The sequence below is a fragment of the Dermacentor silvarum genome, chromosome 2 (assembly GCF_013339745.2).
Source record: "Dermacentor silvarum isolate Dsil-2018 chromosome 2, BIME_Dsil_1.4, whole genome shotgun sequence".
NCBI lineage: Eukaryota > Metazoa > Arthropoda > Arachnida > Ixodida > Ixodidae > Dermacentor > Dermacentor silvarum.
The window spans coordinates 258378952-258403459 of NC_051155.1; the positions used below are offsets into that span (position 1 = coordinate 258378952).

The window sequence follows — 24508 nt, forward strand, 5'->3', positions numbered from 1 at the left end:
CTACACCTGCGCACTTGTACGAAGAATACTCAATACGAATGCGGCTCACCGTTGTGTAGAACTCGGAGTCCGTCTTTCTGTTCTGCCAGCTCGGCCTCACCCACCATCGACGGGGGTTTGGTTGTAGCAGGAGTGCCTTCTTCTTCAGCAAGTAAAGTTTTTTTTTTTTGTGAAGAAGCAGGATCTTCTTATTGACGGGCGCCATTTATTTACGATCTTGCAGGCGCGAATGGCGCGTAGCAGACGATACGATCGCGCAAAAAGCGCACTCGCCAATGTTGCCCGTACCTTCGTGCCAGCCAGCAGCTAAAAACAGCTGAATAACTTTGTTTATTTCTTTTTTTTATTATTAAACACAGTAATGATACTTTCAGTAGTGTAAATATATAGTTTAGAAACATTGCAGAGTGGTTAATTTAGCAAAAAAGTTGCTAAAGCATATACCGAACAATATAAGAGTTTGCAAACCCTGTGCTACAAGTATGCGAAAAACGCAGCTGCCGTGGATCCATGTGAAACGGGATTGCGAATTTCGCATCTGCGAAAAACGCAGCTGCGAAAAACGCACTGAAAAATCGCACGATGTGAAACGGGCTTAACGCGTTCCGAACGCGCTGCCCAAGGCGGTGGCAAGTCAAGTTCAAGTCGATGAGCGTTTATGAATACGGGGGTAAGGCGGAGAGGCCACAGCGTTTTATACTAGCTTCTTACACGGGCCGTAACGCGCTAGCACAAACGCGTTAGAAACGCGCAGTCTTTCGTTAATGTTGGCTATTTATTGTCGTCGTGGTGCGTGTGTACATGTGCGCTTCGTGGCGTGGTGGCTAGAGCCGCGCGTTCGGAAGCGAGGGGTCCCTGGTTCGATTCCACGCTACGGACACAACTTTCGGAATTTTCTTTAGGGGCGAACTTCCTTAGGGTGTGGGTCTGTCCCTCCTCTGTAGTATGTAGTAGTCGTCGTAGTAGGTAGCCACGTCTATTTTTATGAGAAAAAAAAATTCCGAAAGTCGTGCCCGTAACACGGAATCGAACCAGGGACCCCTCGCTTCCGAACGCGCGGCGCTAACCACTACGCCACGAAGCGCACATAGACACACGCACCACGATGACAATAAATACCCAACATTAACGAAAGACTGCGTGTTTCTAACGCGTTTGTGCTAGCGCGTTACGGCCCGTGTAAGAAGCTAGTATAAGACGCTGTGGCCTCTCCGCCTTACCCCCGTATTCATAAACGCTCCTCGAATTGAACTTGACTTGCCACCGCCTTGGGCAGCGCGTTCGAAACACGTTGAAGGCGGTGGCAAGTCAAGTTCAAGTCTAGGAGCGTTTATGAATACGGGGGTTATACTTTCTCAGCAGTCATGTGATGGCGTCGGCAAATGCGGTGCACGTTCCGGCATGTGTAAACGGCTGCGTAAGACGCTGTGACCTCTCCCCCTTACTAGAGAGTACTGCACGTTTCTAACGCGTTTGTGCTAGTAGCGTCGCCTTAAGCGGGAGATGGTGCAATTATAATGAAGGGCGCTGCTATAAAATAAGAATGACGTCACATATGGCGCGTGTCATTGGTGGAAGTCAATCGTTCGATTTAGTGCGGCGAGACTGGGCGAATTACACGGAAGATTGACGGTTTACCGATGATTCCCTCCGGAGCTTCGCCCACTCATCATCATTCACCCCGGGGATATGCGGTGTTTTTTTTTTTTTTAAGTAGACGTGGCTACCTACTACGACGACGACTACTACTACTACTACTACTACTACTACCACTACATACTACAGAGGAGGGACAGACCCACACCCTACGGAGCTTCGCCCCTAAAAGAAATCACGTGCGGTGCACACCTGCATTGGTTATGCTACACGCGTGATCACGGATCAAGTGGCACGCGGATCACGTCACACGCGCGCAACCAATGAGGTACGTTTGGCGTGTCGCGAGGAGGGACATGCATGGAAGGATAGCGGGTTTCCGGGCTTCCCTCGCCTCATATCAGTTTCGGCGAACAGATGGGAAGGCCACGCATGGTGCGTAAGGAGCGAGCTGTGTTTGATGAACGCCGGCGTGAACTCGCTCGGGAAAGCGCTCGTCATCGACATGCCGATTCTAGCGTGAGCGCTTCCGTAGCCGAGGCTCGCCGTGAGCGAAGCACCGAAGATCCCGAAGCGAGGGCTTCGGAAGCGCCGTCAGCAACGATCAGAGAATCCCGAGGCGACAGCTTCCGAACCCTGACGAAGGTCAGATAAACGCACGACAAGCTTCGCTTACCCCCATTTTCTCGACAGGGGAAGGGCTGGCGATTTTTCTTTGTGTTTAGGTCGGCAAAATAAAGAGACCTCACTCAGACTGGCTGCAATAATATATATTTTTTCTAAGGGCTCACTCGAACTGAGGCTCACCAACATTATACTGGGGCGCGAGGCTCAGACTCTCCAAACTGCAACTCGGAGTGATTCAGCAACAATAATCTTAGAGTGACGCCAAGAAGTCGCCGTCACTCCTCCCGCTCTCATTTCTCTTTCAGTGACTACAGCGTTCAATAGGTTTAGCCATATATGATTTTAGTCAGATTAAAGTGGGCTTCGACATAGACCTGCGCCAGAGAGACTTCCTGACCGCGCACTCCAAAACTTTAGTCTTTAAGCCCACAACGCATACAATCCTAGTGACTTTTCTCTACTTCAACAAAAAAAATGTCACAGTTTCGCCCTAAGGGCGAAGCAATGAATGCGATAGCAACACAGCAATGTCATACGAAGTAAGGTGAGCGGCTTTGGTAGCAATATGAATTGTAGTAAACATGAGCTGATTAAGTAAGCAGGTGTGCTGCGGCGTAAGTAGACCGACATGAAGAGAGACTCGATGACCACGAGAAGGCGTGTGTGAAACGGTGGTGTTGATGAGAAGCGCTTACCGTGGGCTGCGCGTGCGAAGGGACACACCTGTAGCGCTGCACTGCCGATCCGGGCAGCATTGCATGTGTAGCGCGCGTTGGAAAATGTGGCCCGACTATTAGTAACTGCATGAACAAGCGTGGTGTTAGCGCGCACAAACAAACATGAATAGATCACACTGAATGACTGCAGACAACGACTGTCAAAACACTGGCAGCAAGCGCAAACGCCGCAGCGGCGAAGGTACGTGCGGTCTATCGCTTCAACGGAAACTGAGCGGCGAATGCACGGCGCATAAAGGTCACAGCCGTGGGGTGATAAGAGACGGTGCGGGCGGAGCGACGAGTGCGGTTGTTGGCAGAGTAGAAGTGCGCCCCCCCCCCCCCCCCCGCTCTCTCCGGCGCTGGCTTCCCGCTTCCTCGCTTGCGCGTGGGAGATTGAGTGCGTTCGCTCTCCGTGACAGCGCGCGTCCCCGCACGCTTCCGCTCGGGCATACGGCGCGCGGCGAAGATTTTATCTATAGGGAACTTCACGGCGACGGCGACGGTGACGACGACGACGACGGCGACGCCGACGGCAGAAATCCGGTTGAAGTGTCCATATAGTTGCTATCGCAATAAAACGAAAGGTTAGTTGAGCTGTATTACCCTCCCATAATGACTCACCTTGAGTGACGCCACCTTGAAGCTCCCGCACCAGCTCGCCGTAACGCGATGGATCTTGGCGGTGTCTGCTCAGGAAATTTGTAATAATTAAAGATGGACTGCATTGTATTCTAAAGAAGATAGAGACTGCACTTGACAAGTTTCAATCGCTCTTACTGAGACGCAAGTCACAAAACGTCCAATGCGAAAATATACTTTGAAATCCGTGACGTCACACTAACGAAGCAAAACCGCGATTTCGGCGGGAAACTAACAAAAAAAATGTCATAGTTTCGCCCTAAGGGCGAAGCAATGAATGCGATAGCAACACAGAAATTTGTTAGTTTCGCCCTAAGGGCGAAGCAATGAATGCGATAGCAACACAGCAATGTCATACGAAGTAAGGTGAGCCGCTTTGGTAGAAATATGAATTGTAGTAAACATGAGCTGATTAAGTAAGCAGGTGTGCTGCGGCGTAAGTAGACCGACATGAAGAGAGACTCGATGACCACGAGAAGGCGCCTGTGAAACGGTGGTGTTGATGAGAAGCGCTTACCGTGGGCTGCGCGTGCGAAGGGACACACCTGTAGCGCTGCACTGCTGATCCGGGCAGCATTGCATGTGTAGCGTGCGTTGGAAAATGTGGCCCGACTATTACTAACTGAATGAACAAGCGTGGCGTGAGCGCGCACAAACATGAATAGATCACACTGAATGACTGCCGACAACGACTGTCAAAACGCTGGCAGCGAGCCCATGTGCCGCAGCGGGCGAAGGTAGTGCGGGCTATCGCTTCAACGGAAACTGAGCGGCGAATGCACGGCGCATAAAGGTCAGAGCCGTGTGGAGATAAGAGACGGTGCGGACGAGCGACGAGCGCGGTTGTTGGCAGCGTAGAAGTGCGCCCCCCCCCCCCCCCCCCCGCGCTCCCTCCGGCGCTGGCTTCCCGCTTCCTTGCTTGCGCGTGGGTGATTGAGTGCGTTCGCTCTCCGTGATAGCGCACGTCCCCGCACGCTTCCGCTCGGGCATACGGCGCGCGGCGAAGATTTTATCTATAGGGAACCTCACGGCGACGGCGACGACGACGGCGACGACGACGGCGACGGCAGAAATCCGGTAGAAGTGTCCATATAAATGGTATCGCAATAAAATTTGCGTAGCTTGCACTGGAAGCGCAACGCTTAAGAGACCGCGGAGCTGATGGGCACCTAGCTAGACCTGGCTTTTGGGCTAGGCTAAGCACTACCAAGGCTTCCCCAACATTTTCCGGACTTTATTGATTATTGATCTATTATCAATTAGCTATTGATTGGCTATCGATTTTCTATCGATTGCTGACCCAGCCTAAGTAGTCCCAAGCATGCTTAGCTAGACTTTGCTAGGCTCAGCTTCACTTGTTTACAGGGGTGTGTGCCATTGCGCTTGGACCCTTTCTCCACTTCCGCCATGATTGGCCCACATTTTTTCCGACGCGTTACGGACTTACGGCCGGCTTAAACAGATCCGCTGTTAATACCAATTGCATTTTCCATATTTAACATTACATTGTCACCGCAACCTTCCTCTCCCTCACAACGTCCGCCCTCCCTCACCAATCTTCACGAAGGCGATCCTCACCTCACCACGTGAGGGTGAGGGCAGATTAAGGTGAAGAAGGTGCTCGTCAAGGTGCCCACGCCTGATCCAGAGTAATATCTTAGTTCCGATAATTAAAATCAATTGTATCTAAAAGGAACATCTCCATAATGTCCTTAACTTTTGCTAGCTACAAAGCCACCCCTCATTAACAAGAATAACGATATGCGCACAGCGGTATCGTCGCTTCCCTTCTCTTGCCATCCATGCGTTTATCTTTCGACTTGTAGGGCAATATGGTGCCACTGTCAACGTTGCCAATGTATGGTGCAGCGTCCGTGATGAGATAAATTACATCAATAATTTCACGCCATTTATTTCCCTCTTACATGGCAAATTTAAAAGGTTGAAACACGGACTTAGGGCCCATTCACACTTGCGACTAGGTGAGGTCGCGCGACCAATTGCGACTGGCGACCAGAAAACTACTCAAGACGAACGATGTTCACACTTACAAATGCGACCGACGAGTCGCTATACCGAAATGTATCACGATACGCCGTTCACGTCTGCTTGAAATGTCATCGCCGCGTAAAATAAGCGTGAGCGTATAGGGACGTTCTGTTCCTTCGCACCTGATTGGTTCAGCTGTTCTGCGACTGCGGCCGCGCGACCGAAAAATCGAGCAGTGAGCGATGGCCCGAAATGGTCGCATTTCGAGAAAAGCGACCATTTGCGACTACTTGCGACTGGTCGCTTTGCGACCAACTTGGTCGCGCGACCTCGCCTTGTCGCAAGTGTGAATGGGCCCTTATACTTTTGTGACGAATCCCTTCAACTTTGGAATAGAAATATGTGCCGTAAAGTTTGTAATTAGGAAATTAATTAATGCACTTATTTTAATTTGTAAATGACTTTATTTGATCTTTTTTTAATGATGTCTTCCTGGGCAGATAACTGATCTTCATAAAATAATATATTTAGAGTAATTTTTGTGTTTATTAACATTCAAAGTGGTCGAAGTAAAAAAAAAGAAAAGCACTGTATAAAACATGCATGTTATCTTTTATAGCGCTTACGTTTGTAATGATCAACAAATCTCACAAGTAATCCTTACAGTTTAAACTTTGCTGCATATCACCCATAGCATGCTTCCCATTCTCCGCAAATGCAGATACAGGCAGTGCAAAGCGCGATGCCATGGACAAAGACTAGACCACGTAAGCAGGACGCGTCCCGACTTCCAACTAAACTTCAGAAACTCAAGAGAGGTGCGAACTAAGCACACTTCTGTCTGACATCTGCCACCCGCACGTCGATAAAGGCGGAAGAAAAATGTCCCCGCAGCTATGTTTATATATCATCATGTCATCCGTGTGGTGTAGTGTGGTGTAGTGTGGAACAGAGGTAGAACACCGGGTTTCTAATCCGAAGGTCGTAATCTCAAATCCTCCTGAAGTCCACTGCATTTTCAGGCTTGAAGTGGCGCCTGACACCGGCAAAAAAAAAAAAAAAATGCCGAGAGCCAGTGGGGCTCTCGGCATCAGCGAGCAGAATCAGCGAGCTCTTTGGTTGCAACCAAATTAGGAAGGCCCACTAAACTTCAAAAAAGGGCACCCCTTCGTCAGAACAGGCCTACGTGGGGACCGAGAGAAGGAGTATGTCGAGATGACGAGGATGCGAAACATATGGCAAGCAATTTGGCATGCTCAAAGCCTACAGTCCAGGCCCGTACTTTTTAAAAAGTTCAGTAACGCCTGGATGGCCTTGAAACTCGATTGAGCGTCTGGCCAAGGGCCTAAAATAATGTCATCCGACAACGGTGGGCTGTCAAGGACGCGTAAGGTCATTATTGAACCTTTGACGCTCTCCCACGGCAGTCACAAAGCACGTGGCCTATAGTCTCATTTACATGGCACTACTCACAGTCTGGAGACTCGGTGCGTCGCATGAGGTGCACGTATCCGCCCGCAAACGCTACCCCCAGCCTTAGTCTGTGCAGAAGACTGGCACAGCTGCTTTGAATTTTTGGTGGTAGCCTAAATCTCATGGTAGGGTACAATCTCTATAGTCGTCTGTGTCGATTATCCGGATTGTCCCCGTGCTTTTCTGTCGATTTTCGGATGACACTGGAGAGGAGGCAGTTGGCGTCCGCTCTTGAAAAAGGAATTGCAAGCATTGATTGTGGTTCTTCGAGTGCTTTCTTCGCTTCGGCATCAGCCAGTTCGTTGCCGTGTATACCACAGTGACTGCGAATCCACTGAAATGTGATGTGGTGGCCGTTTTCTTGCGCTAAAGTGTATAGCTCGGCAGTTTGAAGAGCCAACACTCTGTAAGCGCTTTCTTTCAACACCAGTCTAAGTAGTTGCAGAGCCGATTTTGCGTCACTGAAGACTGTCCATACTTGAGGAGGCTGTTGCCAAATATATTGAACGGCCTCTCTGATTGCCACTAGTTCCGCAGATGTTGTAGTCGTCTTGTTACACAGACGAAACCGTCGAATGACTTGATGCGCAGGCACGACGAGAGCCACACCAGGTATGGGGCAGAAGCTTGAAGGGTAACACAGAAGCTCGGGTACAAGTTAAGGACCGCACAAAGAGCGATGGAATGAAAAATGTTAGGCCTAACGTTAAGAGACAGGAAGGAAGCGGTGTAAATCAGCGAGCAAACGGGGATAGCCAATATTCTACTTGGCATTAGGGGTAAAAGCTGGGCCGGCCGTGTAATGCGTAGGATGGATAACCGGTGGACCATTATCGTTAAAGAATGGGTACCAAGAGAAGGGAAGCGCAGTCCTGGACGGCATAAAACTAAGTGGGGTGATGAAGTTAAGCAATTTGCAGGCGCAAGTTGCAATCAGCTAGCGCAAGACAAGGGTAATTGGAGGTAGAGGCCTTCCTCCTGCAGTGAACATAAGTATGGGCTGATGATGATGCCATCCGTACTTATTGCCACGCTAAGTACAAATCCAGAACACGCAGCTCGTGCACACCACCATGCGCAGCAACTACAATATATACGCACCCTGGCTGCGTGCGAAGGAGGAGGAGGAGGAGAGAAAGAGAAGGCAGGGATGTTAACCAGAAATGCGTCTGGTTGGCTACCCTACTCTGGGGGACGGGAAAGAGGGAATAGAAAGATGAGGTAGAGAGAGGAGGGGGGGGGGGGAGGAAGGACACGGTGAGCTCGCGCACACTCGCGGAGGGCCTGAGCAATTCAAAGGCGTTCACATAGGCCAGTTGTCTTCAAGTAAGACAACAGTGCCTTCACAGCTTTGTGGGCTGACGAGCGATGGGGACGGTCTTCAAGGAGCACCTGCATGGACAACGGTCGATCGTCAAGTCGTCGCAATGCGTTCGATAAAGTTTGTCTTTCCGACTGAAATCGATCGCAGTGACACAATAAATGTTCTATGTTCTCTTCGCTGCCGCAGACGTCGCACGTGGCACTTTCGGTCATTCCAATCAAAGCACAGTACGCCTCCGTGAAAGCCACTCCCAACCCCAGCCGGTATAGAAGCGATGCTTCACGTCGGTGAATCCCGGGTGGAGGTCGGAGTTGTAGCGAAGGGTTCAGTTCGTGTAGCCTCGTGCGCCTTATATTTGGGGTGTTCCACTCTGTTAAAGAGAGTTTGCGTGCCAGGTGACGAAGCTGCCTTCCAGCGTCTGTCCTGTAAAGAGGAATGGGAACGCTGTGTTGTTCTTGATGTGACTCTCGGGCAGCTTTGTCAGCGAGATCGTTTCCACTGATGCCGCAATGGCCAGGTAGCCATTGGAAAATAATTTCGTGGCCTTTCTGTTTGACGTCGTGGTGAAGTTTGACAATTTCATACGTTAGTTGTTCGTGAGCTCCACGTCGGAGAACTGCCTGCATACTTTGTAAAGCCGGTCTCGAGTCGGAAAACACGGCCCATGTACCAGGACTCTCTGCGTCTATAAGTTGAAGTGCACTGCGCAGAGCCGTGAGCTCTGCAGCCGTGGACGTCGTGACATGTGAGGTCTTGAATCGGATTGTTAGTCCTCTCGTCGGTATAAGCACAGCACCGCCAGAACTGGTCGATGTAGTCGATCCGTCCGTATAGACATGCACGTGACTGCTGTATCTCTCGTACAACAGAAGTAAGCTCAATTGTTTTAGTGCAGACGGTGATAAATCTGACTTTTTCTGAAGTCCTGGAATTCTAAGTCGGACTTCAGGGCGGCACAAACACCATGGAGGAGACACCAGCCTGGCCGGAGGTGCGTACCCCGATGTAATCGAGGCACGATATGCACTAACAGTTGTGCTATATGACGTGCGGGGTCTTTCCACGGTGAGTGCGGCGAGGTGGTGGCAAGGAGTCCGGGCAATGTGCCTGACATGTGCACGCATTGCCTCGATGGCGATGTGCGTTGTGATTGAATGATCTTGAGCAATGGCGATAGTTTCAGCCGTTGACGCACTGCGTGGTACTCCAAGGCATATCCTAAGAGCTTGCGCTTGAATGCTTTGAATTTTACGCAAATTAGTTTTGCAGGTGTTGGATATAACAGGTAGGCTGTACCGGAGGAACCCAACAAACAACACCCTGTATAGCTGTAACATGGGTTGTGTGGATACCCCCCAGTTCTTTCCTGCAAGGAACTTGAACAGATGACAAATAGCAATCAGGCGCTTTTTCACGTGGTTGACGTGAGGAGTCCAGGACAGATCTCTGTCAATCACAACTCCCAAGAACCTGTGACTCTTGCTGAACGATATCACTTGTCCGTTGATTGATATGCCGTATGCAGACATTGGCTTCCGCGTAAATGCCACCACTGCGCACTTTTCCCACGTCACCTCCAGTCCTTGTTTACGAAGGTAGCATGATGTCGATGAGGCCGCCTTCTGAAGCCGAGCGCGAAGCTGAAGCCGTGTCACCCCCGACGTCCAGATACAGATGTCGTCGGCGTAGGTAGAGAGTCGAACGGTGCTTGTCAGGTGCTCGATTAGTCCAATAAGGGTCAGATTAAAAAGCGTTGGGCTTAGTACTCCGCCTTGAGGGACTCCGCGGCTACTGTAATACGGGGGTGTCGGGCCATCCCCGGTGAGCACGTAGAATGATCGCATCTGTAGGTAGCTGCGAACCCAGAGGTATGTCTTGCCACCAAGTCCTATTACTTCTAGCGCTTTAAGGATGGCTTCATGGGTGACGTTGTCGTAAGCTCCTTTAACGTCTAGAAACAAGGCAGCAGACACGCGTTTACAGGCCTTCTGGAATTCGACATACGTTACCAAATCGACAACGTTGTCTATAGACGAACGGCCGCGCCTGAATCCTGTTAACGTGTCTGGGTAAATTTCATAGTGCTCTAGGTACCACTCCAGTCGCGTTAGAACCATCCGTTCCATTACTTTGCCTACACAACTTGCAAGCGCGATCGGACGGTATGACGAAATGTCCAAAGGCGACTTGCCAGCTTTAAGGAGCGGAATCAGGCGACTTGATTTCCATTCCTGGGGAACGGTGCCTGTCTGCCACGAGTCGTTGTACAGGAGCAAGAGTGCCATTCGAGCTCGTTCACCAAGGTTACACAAAGCGCGGTATGTAATGCCATCTGGTCCTGGGGCTGAGGAACGCCTGCATAAAGCGAGCGCAGCTTCAAGTTCGTCCAGAGAAAAAGGGCACTCCATACGGGGATCACGTGAGGATGGTGAGTGGTCAGGAGTCTGCGTTCCAGTGGAACTTGCTACACCGGCAATCCTCCTACAGAAGGATTCTGCGACTTCAATCTCGCTGCATTGTAGGTAAAGGGTCAGGAAATTAAATGGCTGGCGCTGTCCAGGGGTTGCACGGAGGCCCCGAACAGTTCTCCATATAAGAGACAAAGGCTTTCGCGGATCCAGAGACTCGCAGAAAGACGCCCATCGTTGTGAAGCTAGCAAATTCGACGCTGTATTTTCTTCTGTGTGCGTCTGGCCAATCTCAAATCATGAATGGACTTTGTGCGCCTATATCTTCGTTCCGCACGGCGTCGAAGTGCACGAAGTTTCTCTAGCTCGATGTCGAATTCGGTGCGTTTGGAGCTTTTCAGAGTCGAATGTGTGGCAACCTGTAAGGCACCTTTTATTGCGTCCCCTAGGCTGGATGGCATCTCGTCTCGACAGCGGCTTCCAGGATTGATTTAAATTTCGGCCAGTCGATGGATTGGACGGCACTTGGAGCTAGTCAGCCCCTCAATCGTGAGATAAGTTGGGATGTGGTCACTTCCCCTCGTTTCCAAGTCCACGAACCATTTCACTCTTCTGTTAAAGGAGCGCGAAACAAAGCTGAGGTCAAGACAGCTACTATACGCCGTTCCTCACAGATAGGTGGGGCTTCCGTCATTTAACAAGCAAAGTTCTTCTTCACAAGCAATCGACACCAATCTTCTGCCCCTCGAGTTAATCTTGGAGCTCCCCCAGAGGTAATGGTGGGCATTGAAATCCCCAGTGATAACCCATGGCTGTGGAGTCGTTGTCAAAATTTTCCGTAAGCGCTCGCAGTTTAGACGACTTGATGGTGATAGGTAGGCTCCCAGAATTGTGAAGGTGACCTTGCTCTTCTTCACAGTCAAACACACGTACTGGTTTTCAGTGTCAGGTGGCACTGGATGATGAACATATGTCAAGTCACAGCGTATGAAAACAATAACCTTGCTCCATTGCCCCTGGGTGGAAGACGTAATGCACTCATACCCGGACAGTCTGATGGGATATGACAGGCTCAGAAATGACAATAATGGGAAACTGATTTACGAATACAAACTGTCGAAAATCGGACATACGCGACTTAAGTCCTCTGGCGTTCCATTCAAAGACCGATGCATTCTGAACCTGCTCTCTGAACGATGACTTCTGGCGGGCCATTGCTTTACCCTAGGGCCGCAAGCACTGGACCCAGGGCGTCCAGCACCTGCAGCGCGCTCTGCGCCGCAGGGGTTTTCATGTTGTTGAGTAGAACTCGCATAGCATCCATCAGTGACCGCAACATTATTATAACTTGGCGATCATCAGTCGTCGTTGGAGCAGTGGTTGGTGAGGGTGTCGATGGAGGTGGCATTCGAGGTGTCTCCGTGGCAGGTTGTGCACTTGGAAGTGCGGGCCACTCTTCAGGATGATCGACACTTGACATTTTCTTCGCTTGCGCGGCATCTTTCATGTTCGCGCTACGCCTTGATGGAGCAGCCGTTGTGGCGGAAGACGTTGTGTTGCTTTGTGCGGTTTTACGTTGCGCTTTTCGGTGGCGATGCCGTCGCCGTCTAAGTGTAGCGGCAGCCTCGCAGTGTGTGGAATGATCCCGAACCATGCGCTTTAGAACCGCGAATTCCTTCCGCACCCGCGGGCAATCCTTCGATGAGGCTTCGTGGGAACCGCCGAAATTAGGACACTTCAGGACGGTTGCGCGGCAGGCGTCTTCCAAATGGGACTCAGCGCACCCTGGGCACACGGCATTGTTCGCACAAACGCTTTTTATGTGGCCAATCTTGAAGCACTTGTGACATTGCAGGGGCTTCGGTATGTATGGTCGAACTGGATGGCGGACATGACCAACTTTGACGTGAGAGGGAAGGCAATCTCCCTCAAACACAAGCTTCACGCAGCGTGTGTTTCCGAGTCGGGTAAGATGAGCGATGAGCGTGCCTTCAGTTGCTGGCCTTATTAATATTGGCAAGTCGTCGCTCGAAATGGAAATGTCGCTGTCAAGAGCTGTCAAGTGCTGTGTTTGCCACCTACCCGCTCTTTTAATCTTGGCTGCGTGCGAAGATTAAAAGAGCGGGTAGGTGGCAAACACAGCACTTGAGAGCTCTAAGGACACGCTGCGCGAAGTGCCCCATTTGTGAGAATGAAGGTGTAAAACTCACCAGCAGCAACAGCGAAAAAAATGTCACAGTTTCGCCCTAAGGGCGAAGCAATGCATGCGATAGCAACACAGCAATGTCATACGAAGTAAGGTGAGCGGCTTTGGTAGCAATATGAATTGTAGTAAACATGAGCTGATTAAGTAAGCAGGTGTGCTGCGGCGTAAGTAGACCGACATGAAGAGAGACTCGATGACCACGAGAAGGCGCGTGTGAAACGGTGGTGTTGATGAGAAGCGCTTCCCGTGGGCAGCGCGCGTGCGAAGGGACACACCTGTAGCGCTGCACTGCCGATCCGGGCAGCATTACATGTGTAGCGTGCGTTGGAAAATGTGACCCGACTATTACTAACTGAATGAACAAGCGTGGTGTGAGCGCGCACAAACAAACATGAAGAGATCACACTGAATGACTGCAGACAACGACTGTCAAAACGCTGGCAGCAAGCATACGCCGCTGCGGGCGAAGGTACGTGCGGTCTATCGCTTCAACAGAAACTGAGCCGCGAATGCACGCGGCGCATAGAGGTCAGAGCCGTGTGGAGATAAGAGACGGTGCGGCGAGCGACGAGCGCGGTTGTTGGCAGAAGAAAAGTGCCCCCACCCCCGCTTCCTCCGGCGCTGGCTTCCCGCTTCCTTGCTTGCGCGTGGGAGAGATAAGAGACCGTGCGGTCGAGCGACGAGCGCGGTTGTTGGCACAGTAGAAGTGCCCCCCGCTCCCTCCGGCGCTGGCTTCCCGCTTCGTTGCTTGCGCGTGGGGGATTGAGTGCGTTCGCTCTCCGTGATAGCGCGCGTCCCAGCACGCTTGCGCTGGGGCATACGGCGCGCGGTGAAGATTTTATCTATACGGAACCTCACGGCGACGGCGACGCCGACGGCAGAAATCCGGTTGAAGTGTCCATATAATTGCTATCGCAATAAAACAGCAAAAATGTAGCCACGCAATAAGCACCATATGAAACATATCCCCCCTGAATAACGAACCAGAAGGCACGCACTGGGCACTTCGCGTGGTTTGTCTTAGAGTTTGTGTTAGAGCTGGGTATGCAGTTTTTTTTTTAAGTTTTCTTTTCTGTGATCTACCTGCTGTTCCAGTGCTTTACACGCTGCCCCGGTGCGTACTGTAACTGCTGCGTTTCCACGAGTTGCGAGTTCTGCCTTTGTACTTGGCATGACAATAAGTAAAGATGACAGAGTTTAGGATACGATATGCCCATAGTTCGGATGATGTTTGTCTTCCGCCTATATTGGCGTGCGGGTGGAACATCTCGGATATAGTAGATGCATCGCGCCTGTTTTAAGTTTCTTAAATAAAACTACAAGTCAGCGCCCGTCTTTCTTACGTGCCCCTTCTTCGTTTGTCTTTTTGCGCGTACGACCTGTCTATAAACTTACACGGAGTGATCATTTTTAAGTATTACAGAATTTTTAAAAATTGCCTGTTGCAGATAACATAATTCTAGTCCTTGAGCTGGATTATTCAGAGAGGCGGACATTACTTCCACAGGAAATCGAAACGCATATCCAACGAATTATCCAAAATTCACTAATTAACTTTCTAATTAAATACTTTACTGCAAATATTGCAATTTACAAATTGTAGCCAGTGAGTTTTCAAGGCGTACCCACTTGGAATGAATTTCCACAATGACACCAGTTTGGAGATATGCGCCATCAAAGTAAATGCAAAAATGCAGTGTTGTCCCACTTACTTTTTAAACAAAAAATGTCACAGTTTCGCCCTAAGGGCGAAGCAATAAATGCGATAGCAACACAGCAATGTCATACGAAGTAAGGTGAGCGGCCTTGGTAGCAATATGAATTGTAGTAAACATGAGCTGATTAAGTAAGCAGGTGTGCTGCGGCGTAAGTAGACCGACATGAAGAGAGACTCGATGACCACGAGAAGGCGCGTGTGAAACGGTGGTGTTGATGAGAAGCGCTTACCGTGGGCAGCGCGTGCGAAGGGACACACCTGTAGTGCTGCACTGCCGATCTGGGCCGCATTGCATGTGTAGCGTGCGTTGGAAAATGTAGCCCGACTATTACTAACTGATTGAACAAGCGTGGTGTGAGCGCGCACAAATAAACATGAATAGATCACACTGAATGATTGCAGCCAACGACTGTCAAAACGCTGGCAGCGAGCGCATACGCCGCGCAGCGGGCGAAGGTACGTGCGGTCTATCGCTTCAACGGAAACTGAGCGGCGAATGCACGGCGCATAAAGGTCAGAGCCGTGTGGAGATAAGAGACGGTGCGGTCGAACGAACGACGAGCGCGGTTGTTGGCAGCGTAGAAGTGCGCCCCCCCCCCCCCCCCCGCTCCCTCCAGCGCTGGCTTCCCGCTTCCTTGCTTGCGCGTGGGAGAGATAAGAGACTGTGCGGACGAGCGACGAGCGCGGTTGTTGGCAGAGAAGTGCCCCCCCCCCCCCCCCCCCCATGCTCCCTCCGGCGCTGGCTTTCCGCTTCCTTGCTTGCGCGTGGGAGGGAGATTGACTGCGTTCGCTCTCCGTGATAGCGCGCGTCCCCGCACGCTTCCGCTGGGGCATACGGCGCGCGGCGATGATTTTATCTATACGGAACCTCACGGCGACGGCGACGGTGACGGCAGAAATCCGGTTGAAGTGTCCATATAATTGCTATCGCAATAAAAGCTCTTCTATGCAGTGAAGCACAAAAGTAACTGATGTTATTTCATGAGTACATCGAAACTGATGTACTCCTGGAAATTAATTTCAATTGAATGCATCTAGCAAACTCACCGGCTACAATTTCTAAATTGCAACATTTGCCGTAAAGTCATTAATTAAGAAGATAATTAGGGAATCTTTCTTAATTAGTCGTACATGTGTTTTGAGTTCTCGTGCTAGAGAAATCCTCCTGTTCGAGTAATACAGCTCAATGACACCGAGGAGAGCGTAGAGGAAATTACTTGTGCTTACTAATTGAATTAAAGAAATGATAAATTAATGGAAATAAAAATGGATGAAAAAAAAACTGTCAGCCCTTCCACTGGGGTGGAGATGGAACACCAGCGAAACTGTAGTATGGTGGGAATTATATATTTCCAATTATGACTATTAAGATGTGATGGTGTAATTGGTTTTTTGAACGATCAAAGAATGAGAAATATGTATGATCCGGTGGTTTTCATTTATTTAGTGACCACAGGGACCATGGCCTTATGGTCGCTACGGTACACTGCCATAGGGTGTACGGCAAAGGTTGGCACATTCTTCATAAACACGTCACCAACGCCGCGCGCGTTCGGTGCGAACGCGGGCAAAACGCCCCCGCCGATGACAACAGTTGTGCGCGTTGTTTGTGTGACCGTACACAACCGCTGCCAAAAGGCTGGCTACGTGACGAACGGCTAAACGCCGTTGTCGACACTGTTAGGGGAGAGGCGGGCGAGAGCCCAGAGAGAGTCTGCGGCACAGGCGGCAGAGGCCGGCAGTGCTGCGCGCATGCGCCGCAGTGGTTGAGCGGGCGCGCACACGCACAGTCTAGGCTTCTAACCTCCAGCTCAATCATCACCAATTCCACCACGGAGGCAGAAGAGGCAGTCATCGCGCTTGCTCTCATCTCTACATCTGCCACCAAAATTATCACTGACTCCAAATCTGCCATTGTCAACTATGCCAACGGCTACATATCCCGCACCGCTGCTCGCTTACTACGCTTCTGGCAGCCCCGGCACCCCATAACCCTCATCTGGACGCCAGCACATGCCGGCCTCCCTGGCAATGAGGAGGCTCATTCCCTAGCCCGAGGTCTTACATTCCGGGCAGGAGGAGTCGAGCCCCCTCTACGGGCCAGGGAGCGCCTGCTTTCTTTCAGTGATATCCTTTCGTACTACCGGGACCAACGAAGGGAATACACACCCCCAGCCCCATCCCTCACCATAGCGCAGGCCGCACACTGGCGTCGACTACAAACTCGGACTGCCCCATACCCCTTGCTGCTACATGCACGATACCCAGACCAATTCCCCTCCTCATGCAAACTTTGCAGTAAACCAGGAGACTTCCTACACACCCTCCTCACATGCCCCACCTTCCCTCATCCCCCATCACAGACCGTGGCGGAGTCTTACTGGGAGACTCTTTTGACCTGCACTTCCCCTCAAGACCAGTGCTGGATCATCTCCAGTGCTATGAGAAGGATTGCGCTCCAAGGGCTCTCCTTCGCTTTGTAAGGGTGCGTCCTCACAGTAAGGGAGCACCCAAGTGCCATGTAGGGGTCTTCGCCCCCACCATCAATGGCAATAAAAGTTTCTACCACCACCACCAGTCTAGGCTGCCTCGATGCCCTCCTCGCTCTCCGCTCCCCTTCCACTGGGAAGTCGCGTTTGCTCTCCGCCGTGCGTTTGCTCCCCGTGAAAGCGCGTCCCTCGCGCGTTTTCAGTCACACATAAGTCGCGTTTGCTCTCCGCCCTGTGTTCGCTCCCCGTGAAAGCGCGCGTTCCTCACCCTCAGGCGCTTTCACTCGCACATACAGCATACGGCCAATGAGAGTTTTTTCTATTGCCGGACGCGACCATCGAAGAGTGAGCGCTTTGGAGATATGCGCCATATCGCCAGATATTGTCGCGGCACAACGCCAAGAGAGGACAGGGAGACGTCAGCTGCGCTGTAAAAACAACTGGCCGCAGGTGGGATATGATCCCACGTTTTCACATTACGCGTGCGATGCTCTTACCAACTGAGCTAAAGCGGCACCGTTTTCCCATCCACTTTCTGGGGAATTTATGTTTTACTACTGGAACTAACCCTGGTAGCGTTAGCCAGTGCTGCCATCCCAAACCTATAGGCGGTGGATGGGGAACATCTTTTCTGCCGCAGTCGCCACGTGTATGTACGTGATCTCCACAGGCGATATTAAAAAACTCCGTAAAAGTTGAAAATTTAAAAAAAATGAATTAGGGGGTTTAACGTGCCATAACCACGATCTAATTATGAGGAATGCCGTAGTGGAGGACTCCGGGATAATTTAGACCACTTGGGGTTCTTTAACGAGCACGTAAATCTAAGTACAGGGCGTTTTTTTTTTTTTTTTTTTGCATTTCGCCTCCTTCGAAATGCAGCCGCCGTTGGCGGGATTTGATCACGCAACCTTCTGCTTAGCAACCCAACACCATAGCCACTAAGCATCTGCGGCGGGTAAAACTTTAAAATGATCACCCTATATAATTAACCAGCTAGCCCAAAATAAATGCAAATACAAGTGCAAACTTCCCCAAGCTTGTTGAGGTGAATACATCAACTAGTCTGTATGTATAATGTTTGATATGTGTCCTAGAACACAGCAAACTTTCTACATGCACACTTCGTGAATACATGCGCGTAACGCCTTGGTGTGCTGGAATTAGTAATTTGCTTGAAGTTTGTTCCACACGTGGCTTTCCGAGGACAGCGGGTGAGTTTTTGGCATAGCGTAGCGCCTCGAAAGAGGGAGAAATTTAGATATTTCCCGTAAATAAAATCTTGCCAAAGCAAATGTGAGGCCGTGACATGTCAATTTTCCTACAAATGTAAACCCAGTTTCACATTCAGTTCTGACGGGAGACTCTGCGTAAAACGTACCTATAGAATTATCGAGCGCTTGCATTATTTCGAAACGCCTTTAGCGACACTGTCTTTGAAACTGCCCCGCGACACATTATCTAGTTCTCCCAGGACAGCGGGATAACTTCCGTACTCGTACAGCTTTGCAGCAATATCGGCATCAGCGCGAGGCTGTTAAAAGCACATTCCGATTAACATCTTTTCTAACACAATCTCATTAGCAAAACGTGTAATAAACGGTTGGTTTAGTTAGCACAGCCATTTGCGTTGTCTGCGTAATAATCAACAACAATAATATCAGACATTAGGCATGAAATAAAATACGAGACCGTGAGCCGACAAATTATGAGCGCGGAAAGAGCGATAATTTGGTTACGCAGTCACCCGGCCACTTCGGGCGGTGGCGAGCGATGTACTCACGGCACCAAGACAGAATCTTCCGGATGAAAGCAATTCTTGGCGCTACCTTCTGTGTTTTGTTTGTGTACGAGCAGTCGCTTACTCGTCGTTAGCGAATTCGTTGGCTCCATGCGACCTTTCATCTCGGACCGCACGAACAGTTTTTTGGCGCCACTACTCGGGGCACGTCGGGCCGTCAAATTGCATCTTGTGCCGCGAGCTGTTGGACCCACAGCGCCCCCTCAGCCGGCCTCCCACAGGCTGATTGGGTTTCTTTCGCGGGGACACGCGAGCACATCGATAAGGTTTTTTACCAGACGACATCGCCTATTCCTATCGGCTCTTGCTTTCCACCTTCTCATAACTCGCTAACACATTTTACGCTATCTTTATATTGAAAAATATTATTTATGGATCTAAACCTTCGTATGTTAGTGTAATTTAAGAATACTGTACTAGACGAACGCAGATGTAAGACAAATTACGAGCGCTGTTGAATAAAGACAGAGACTGGTGAGCTGTAATCTTTAGTTCTGGAAATTATTCATCGGCACTTTTATCCTTTTTTATATGCTCCTCATTAAGTCAAATTCGAGCCTCCCACCGTTTCTATAAAGCCTAGATAACATAGTGAAGCCATTTTTTTTTCACCTTCTTAAAAATGACCTCCAATGTATTAACTACGCCTTGTTCCATATCAATAGCAATGTCCGTTTTTACCGTGAGGTACATGAAGAAGTCCGAGAATGCCGCATCCAGAACACCTCTAGAGTGAATAAGGGGATTGTTGCGATGTTTCGGGTAACGGTAATAAATAAAATAAAGTTACTTTGACATGGAACAAACCATGGAACAAGGCGTAGTTAAGACATTCATTGCAGACGTTTTTTGAGAAGGTGGCGAAAGATCTAGGCTTGGTAGAAACGATGAGACGCGTGCATTTCACTTACTGGGAAGCATATAGTGAAAGTGACGATCAGAAATAAAGTCGAAATAAACTTTCATAAATAAACATTTCAGAGCACCAGTCTCCCTCTTTATTGAACAACCCTTGTATATATGATAAGAACTACGCTTCTGGGCATACAAACCCTTTCCACTAGAATTGTTCATAAGTGAAAATTACAGCGAATACAGACGTTGGACATAAAACTAGCAAAGGCGGATGGTCCATTCTCAAGCGCAATTACGCCTTTGTCAATTCGGCCTCTGATTTGCGAGCATTTACGAGACGACATATAGAATCAATATTATCAGCGTCGTCGATGAGCGAGTATTCCCAAGAAAAGAAAATTTTCTGCGGACACAACATGTGCACGCGTCAAGCAACGCCTTCAATGCCCACTCCGCTTTGACCTTCAGTGTTCCTACTTCCTCCTCCCAGCGTGCAGACCCGTGCGACATTTTCAGAATTAGGGACGCAAAGGTTCGGCATTTTGAGGTTTTTCTTCTAAATTTATTTCTGTAGACGTACCGTTACCATGGCAACTTTATGAGTTGTGCATGCACAAGTGAATGCTTTCAGTATAATACCTATCATATTTAGAACTAAAGCAATTAAAGAAACACATTCTTCTCGCTGCAAGACCTCTCATGCTTGAGATCCCAAGTTTGACGAACAATTTGAGGAGGTACACTTTTGCGGACACGTTCGTAACTGTTGTCAGGTTCGCTTCTTTAGAAGTGTTTATTGTGTTTATAAATCTTCTTTTCGTTTTATTGGCTCCACGAGAAAGCGGTTGCCAGAAATAGCGAACTTGTGCTCGCCTGCGTGGAAGAGCATCGCTCACGTGCCGGAAAGGATTCATTCAGGCGAAGCAAATGCGTGTTGAGAACTTGTTCCTGTAATGCATCAACAGCATGCATGCTGTATTTGCCTTATGATTCTGTTAGTTTATTAGCTTTCTGCGCAGTTAGAGCGGTGAAAATTGCTACACTAAGATAATACACGATGTGAAACGATAATTGAAAAGGAAGACGAGGTATATATGGCTGCTGCAGTGGGACATGACTGCGTACACCTTATCGTAAACGCAGCACAGTTTATTACGGCTGGGCCATGGATATAATACCCTTGCGATCCATTAAACAAGTATTTTAAGCGCGATCAATCTTTCGGAATTCTATTATTTCGTTGTGATAAGGGAACAAAATCGGGCAAGCATCACTGGTAGAGCACTGCACGGGCCTGATTTCCTGGCCCGAGCCGGGCCCGGGCCCGCTTTACAAGGCCCGAGCCCAGCCCGGGCCCGTAATAAAAAGCCCGAGCCCGGGCCCGGGCGTACATGACCGAGACCAGCCCGGGCCCGGCCCGGGCGTTCATTACTAACCTTAGCTAGGGCCCACGTGTGCATGACCAGGCGCGGCCTGTAAGTTTTTTTTTTTCTTCTTTTTTTTCACTTACAGAGTGTACAATATCCGTCAGCCTCATTTTCTTGAGGTTTAATCAGCTGCAGTAAATAAGCAATAAAAGACCGAAATCTTTGTTTCTCCCACGGGAACATCAGTAATCCGGCCCATTCATTGCCTTTGATGCTATTTTTCCGCTGGTGCGCATGAACTTACCTTGATTTGTACGATATGGTTCTACGATATCATTTAGCATGCAAATATACAGGGTGTTTCATTTTAGCTGAACCAAATTTTCAAAAATTGCTTGTGGCAGATGCACAATTATAATCCTTGATCTAAACTATTTGATGAGGCGGCCATTACTTCCACGAGAACTCAAAGCGCCCAATTGAAGAGTTAACATAATTAAGCTAATTATCTTTTTAAGTAATTATTTTACGGCACATCTTTCAATCTAAGAATTATAGCCGCTGAGTTCACAAGGCGCATCCACTTGGAACAAATCTCAGGACTACACCAGTTTCGAGATAATAATTTTCAAAGTGTCCGACGAAATCAATCAAATCAAATCAATTTATTCTCCAGTTTACATGCTGGACAGTAATTTTGGCCTAAAAGCTACATACATAGCTTGACGTGACCCAACAGACCAGGCAAGGCAATAGTACAGCAAACAGTGTGCGCACATGTAAAATAATTCACATATATATTTCCATCTTTCGCTGGAATTCCTCATGGACGAAATAGCTATGAACGGAAAGACAAAGAATACTTCCGTCACGACGAGTTAACAGAATTGGGAAAAGTTTTACCAGAATGCATTTTAAACAACACTACCATAGCAATACTAGCTATGCAAAACAACGCAACACCAGCTATACAACATAGCATCAGACTGAATTTTACAAGATCAACATTTGCTAAGAAAACGAAAAGGGTGTATACTCAGAACCATACACGAAGGCAGAATAATAATCACATCAGATACATTACAAGCGACCAAAGTATCAGCTGAGTTCTTTCTTACTGAAATTATCATTTTTGTATTTGTTCAAAAGGAAGGGTAGGTTATGTATTAACGACTGACGCTTATAGAGTGTTCTGAAGTATGGAATTGACCATACCTCAGGATTTCTTGTGTTCTCATTCATGCGACGACACTCAGAAGCACAGGCCACACGTACGCTCGCGTCTACGCGCCTTGCCGTTGCCGCGCCTAGCGAGGAATGGCGGTTTGCATCCACAGCGCGCGCTCACTGGCCTCACTTGTTTACACCTTGGCAGACGCCACTTCGTATTTCGTTGTTGACAGTGCTTCAAAATGCTTCAATATCAATAAACCTAATTGCTCTCTTTTTGGAGCTGTTAGATCAGCACAAAAAGTGAACAAGAAGCACTTTCTTGCATGGTATAATTCTGCTTAACTGAGAGTTGAATGTACCGCGCCGTCGCTGCGTAGCCAGGCGCGCCGACGTCAGGCAGCCCAGGCGTGCGATAACTGAGATACTAGCCACTGTAACTGAGAGTGAGAGGAGCTGATAACCGAGATCGCGCCGCGTTTCGACGCGTATGAGCCGTGCCACACCGTCTGCGCATGCGTGGGCGCGCGGACGCGAGCTTGCGCGCGTTTGCAAGCGTACGTGTGGTCTGGGCTTAAGGAGGCTAACTGTTTTATGTAGTTCCAAGCTAATTCTGACATGGATGGCCTAATGGATGGTCAAAACGCCTAATTGAATATTTAACATAATTACGCTAATTAACTTTCGTATTATTTATTTTACGGCACATCTTTCAATCTACGAATTATAGCCGCTGAGTTCGCAAGGCGGACGTATCCACTTGGAACGAATTCTCAGGACTGAACCAGTTTCGAGATATTCATCTTCAAAGTGTCCGACGAAGTGCATGGGCGTTCCATTTAACTTTTTTTCAGGAAAACGCTGTTTTATGCATTGAAGCACAAAAGTAACTGGCCGTAGCACTAAAATAATGCAATAATATCGACACTGGTAATAGTGCAATCGCAAAAGCGGTAATATAGAAATGGTTTGAGGAGCGGTTCTTTATATAATTTATTTTTCCTTACGCGGAAACAATGTTCGTTTTTGTGGAAAAAAAAAATTGCGTAACTTGCACTGGTGGCGCAATGCTAAACAGACAGCGGAGCTGATGGGCACCTAGCTAGTCCTGGCTTTTGGGCTAGGCTAAGCACTACCAAGTCATCCCCAGGATTTTCCGGAATTTGTTGATTTTTGATTGATTATCGATTAGATATTGATTGGCTATCGATTGACTATCGTAAGGTATTGGACACGTATTTGGGCTAGTCTAAGCACTACCAAGTCATCCCCAGCATTTTTCGGAATTTATTGATTATTGATCGATTATCGACTAGGTATTGATTGGCTATTGATGACTGACTAAGTTTAAGTACTCCCCACCATTCTTAGCTATAGACATATCCAGGCTCAGCTTCACTAGTTCACAGGTGTATGTGCCATTGCGCTTGGACCATTTCTGCACTGCTGCCAGGATCGGCCCTCATTTTTGGATTCAGCAGGCACATTACGCCCGGCTGAAACAGCTCCGCTGTTAAAAATGAGAACTTCATATGTTTTACTATTTTCTTTGATAAGATATACAGTCATCTGATAAGATATGCAGTCAATAAAGCGGTGTGGATCAGAGAACAAACAGGGATAACCGATATTCTAGATGACATTAAGCGGGAAAAATGGAGCTGGGCAGGCCATGTAATGCGTAGGATGGATAATCGATGGACCATTAGAGCCACAGAATGGATACCAAGAGAAGGGAAGCGCAGTCGAGCACTGCAGAAAACTAGGTGGGGTGATGAAGTTAGGAAATTCGCAGGCGCAAATTGGAATCAGCTAGCGCACGATAGGGTTAATTGGAGATCGCAGGGAGAGGCCTTCGTCCTACAGTGGGCATAAATATAGGCTTATGATGATGATGACAGTCATCTTTCACGTGTCACTTCCGCTTGGCACAGAATGCATTGAACCATGCAATGCATAACGGTCGCGTGTGCTCGAAGGCCTAGTTAGGCCCTTTAATGAGCGAGCCCGAGTCTGGGCCGGGCCCGTGGCTTCAAGCCCGAGTCAGGCTCGGGCCCGTGGCCTCAAGCCCGAGCCCGGCCCCGTGGATTTAAGCCCGGGCCCGGTCCGAGCCCGCCGACAAACGCTT

General features: G+C 49.1%; 1 protein-coding gene across 1 annotated transcript in view; it reads left to right on the forward strand.

The window, feature by feature from the left end:
* The window catches only part of LOC119440814 (parathyroid hormone/parathyroid hormone-related peptide receptor-like), a 1097515-nt gene that overhangs the window by 121589 nt on the left and 951418 nt on the right, over nt 1-24508 (forward strand). The gene's annotated exons all lie outside the window — the stretch shown is intronic.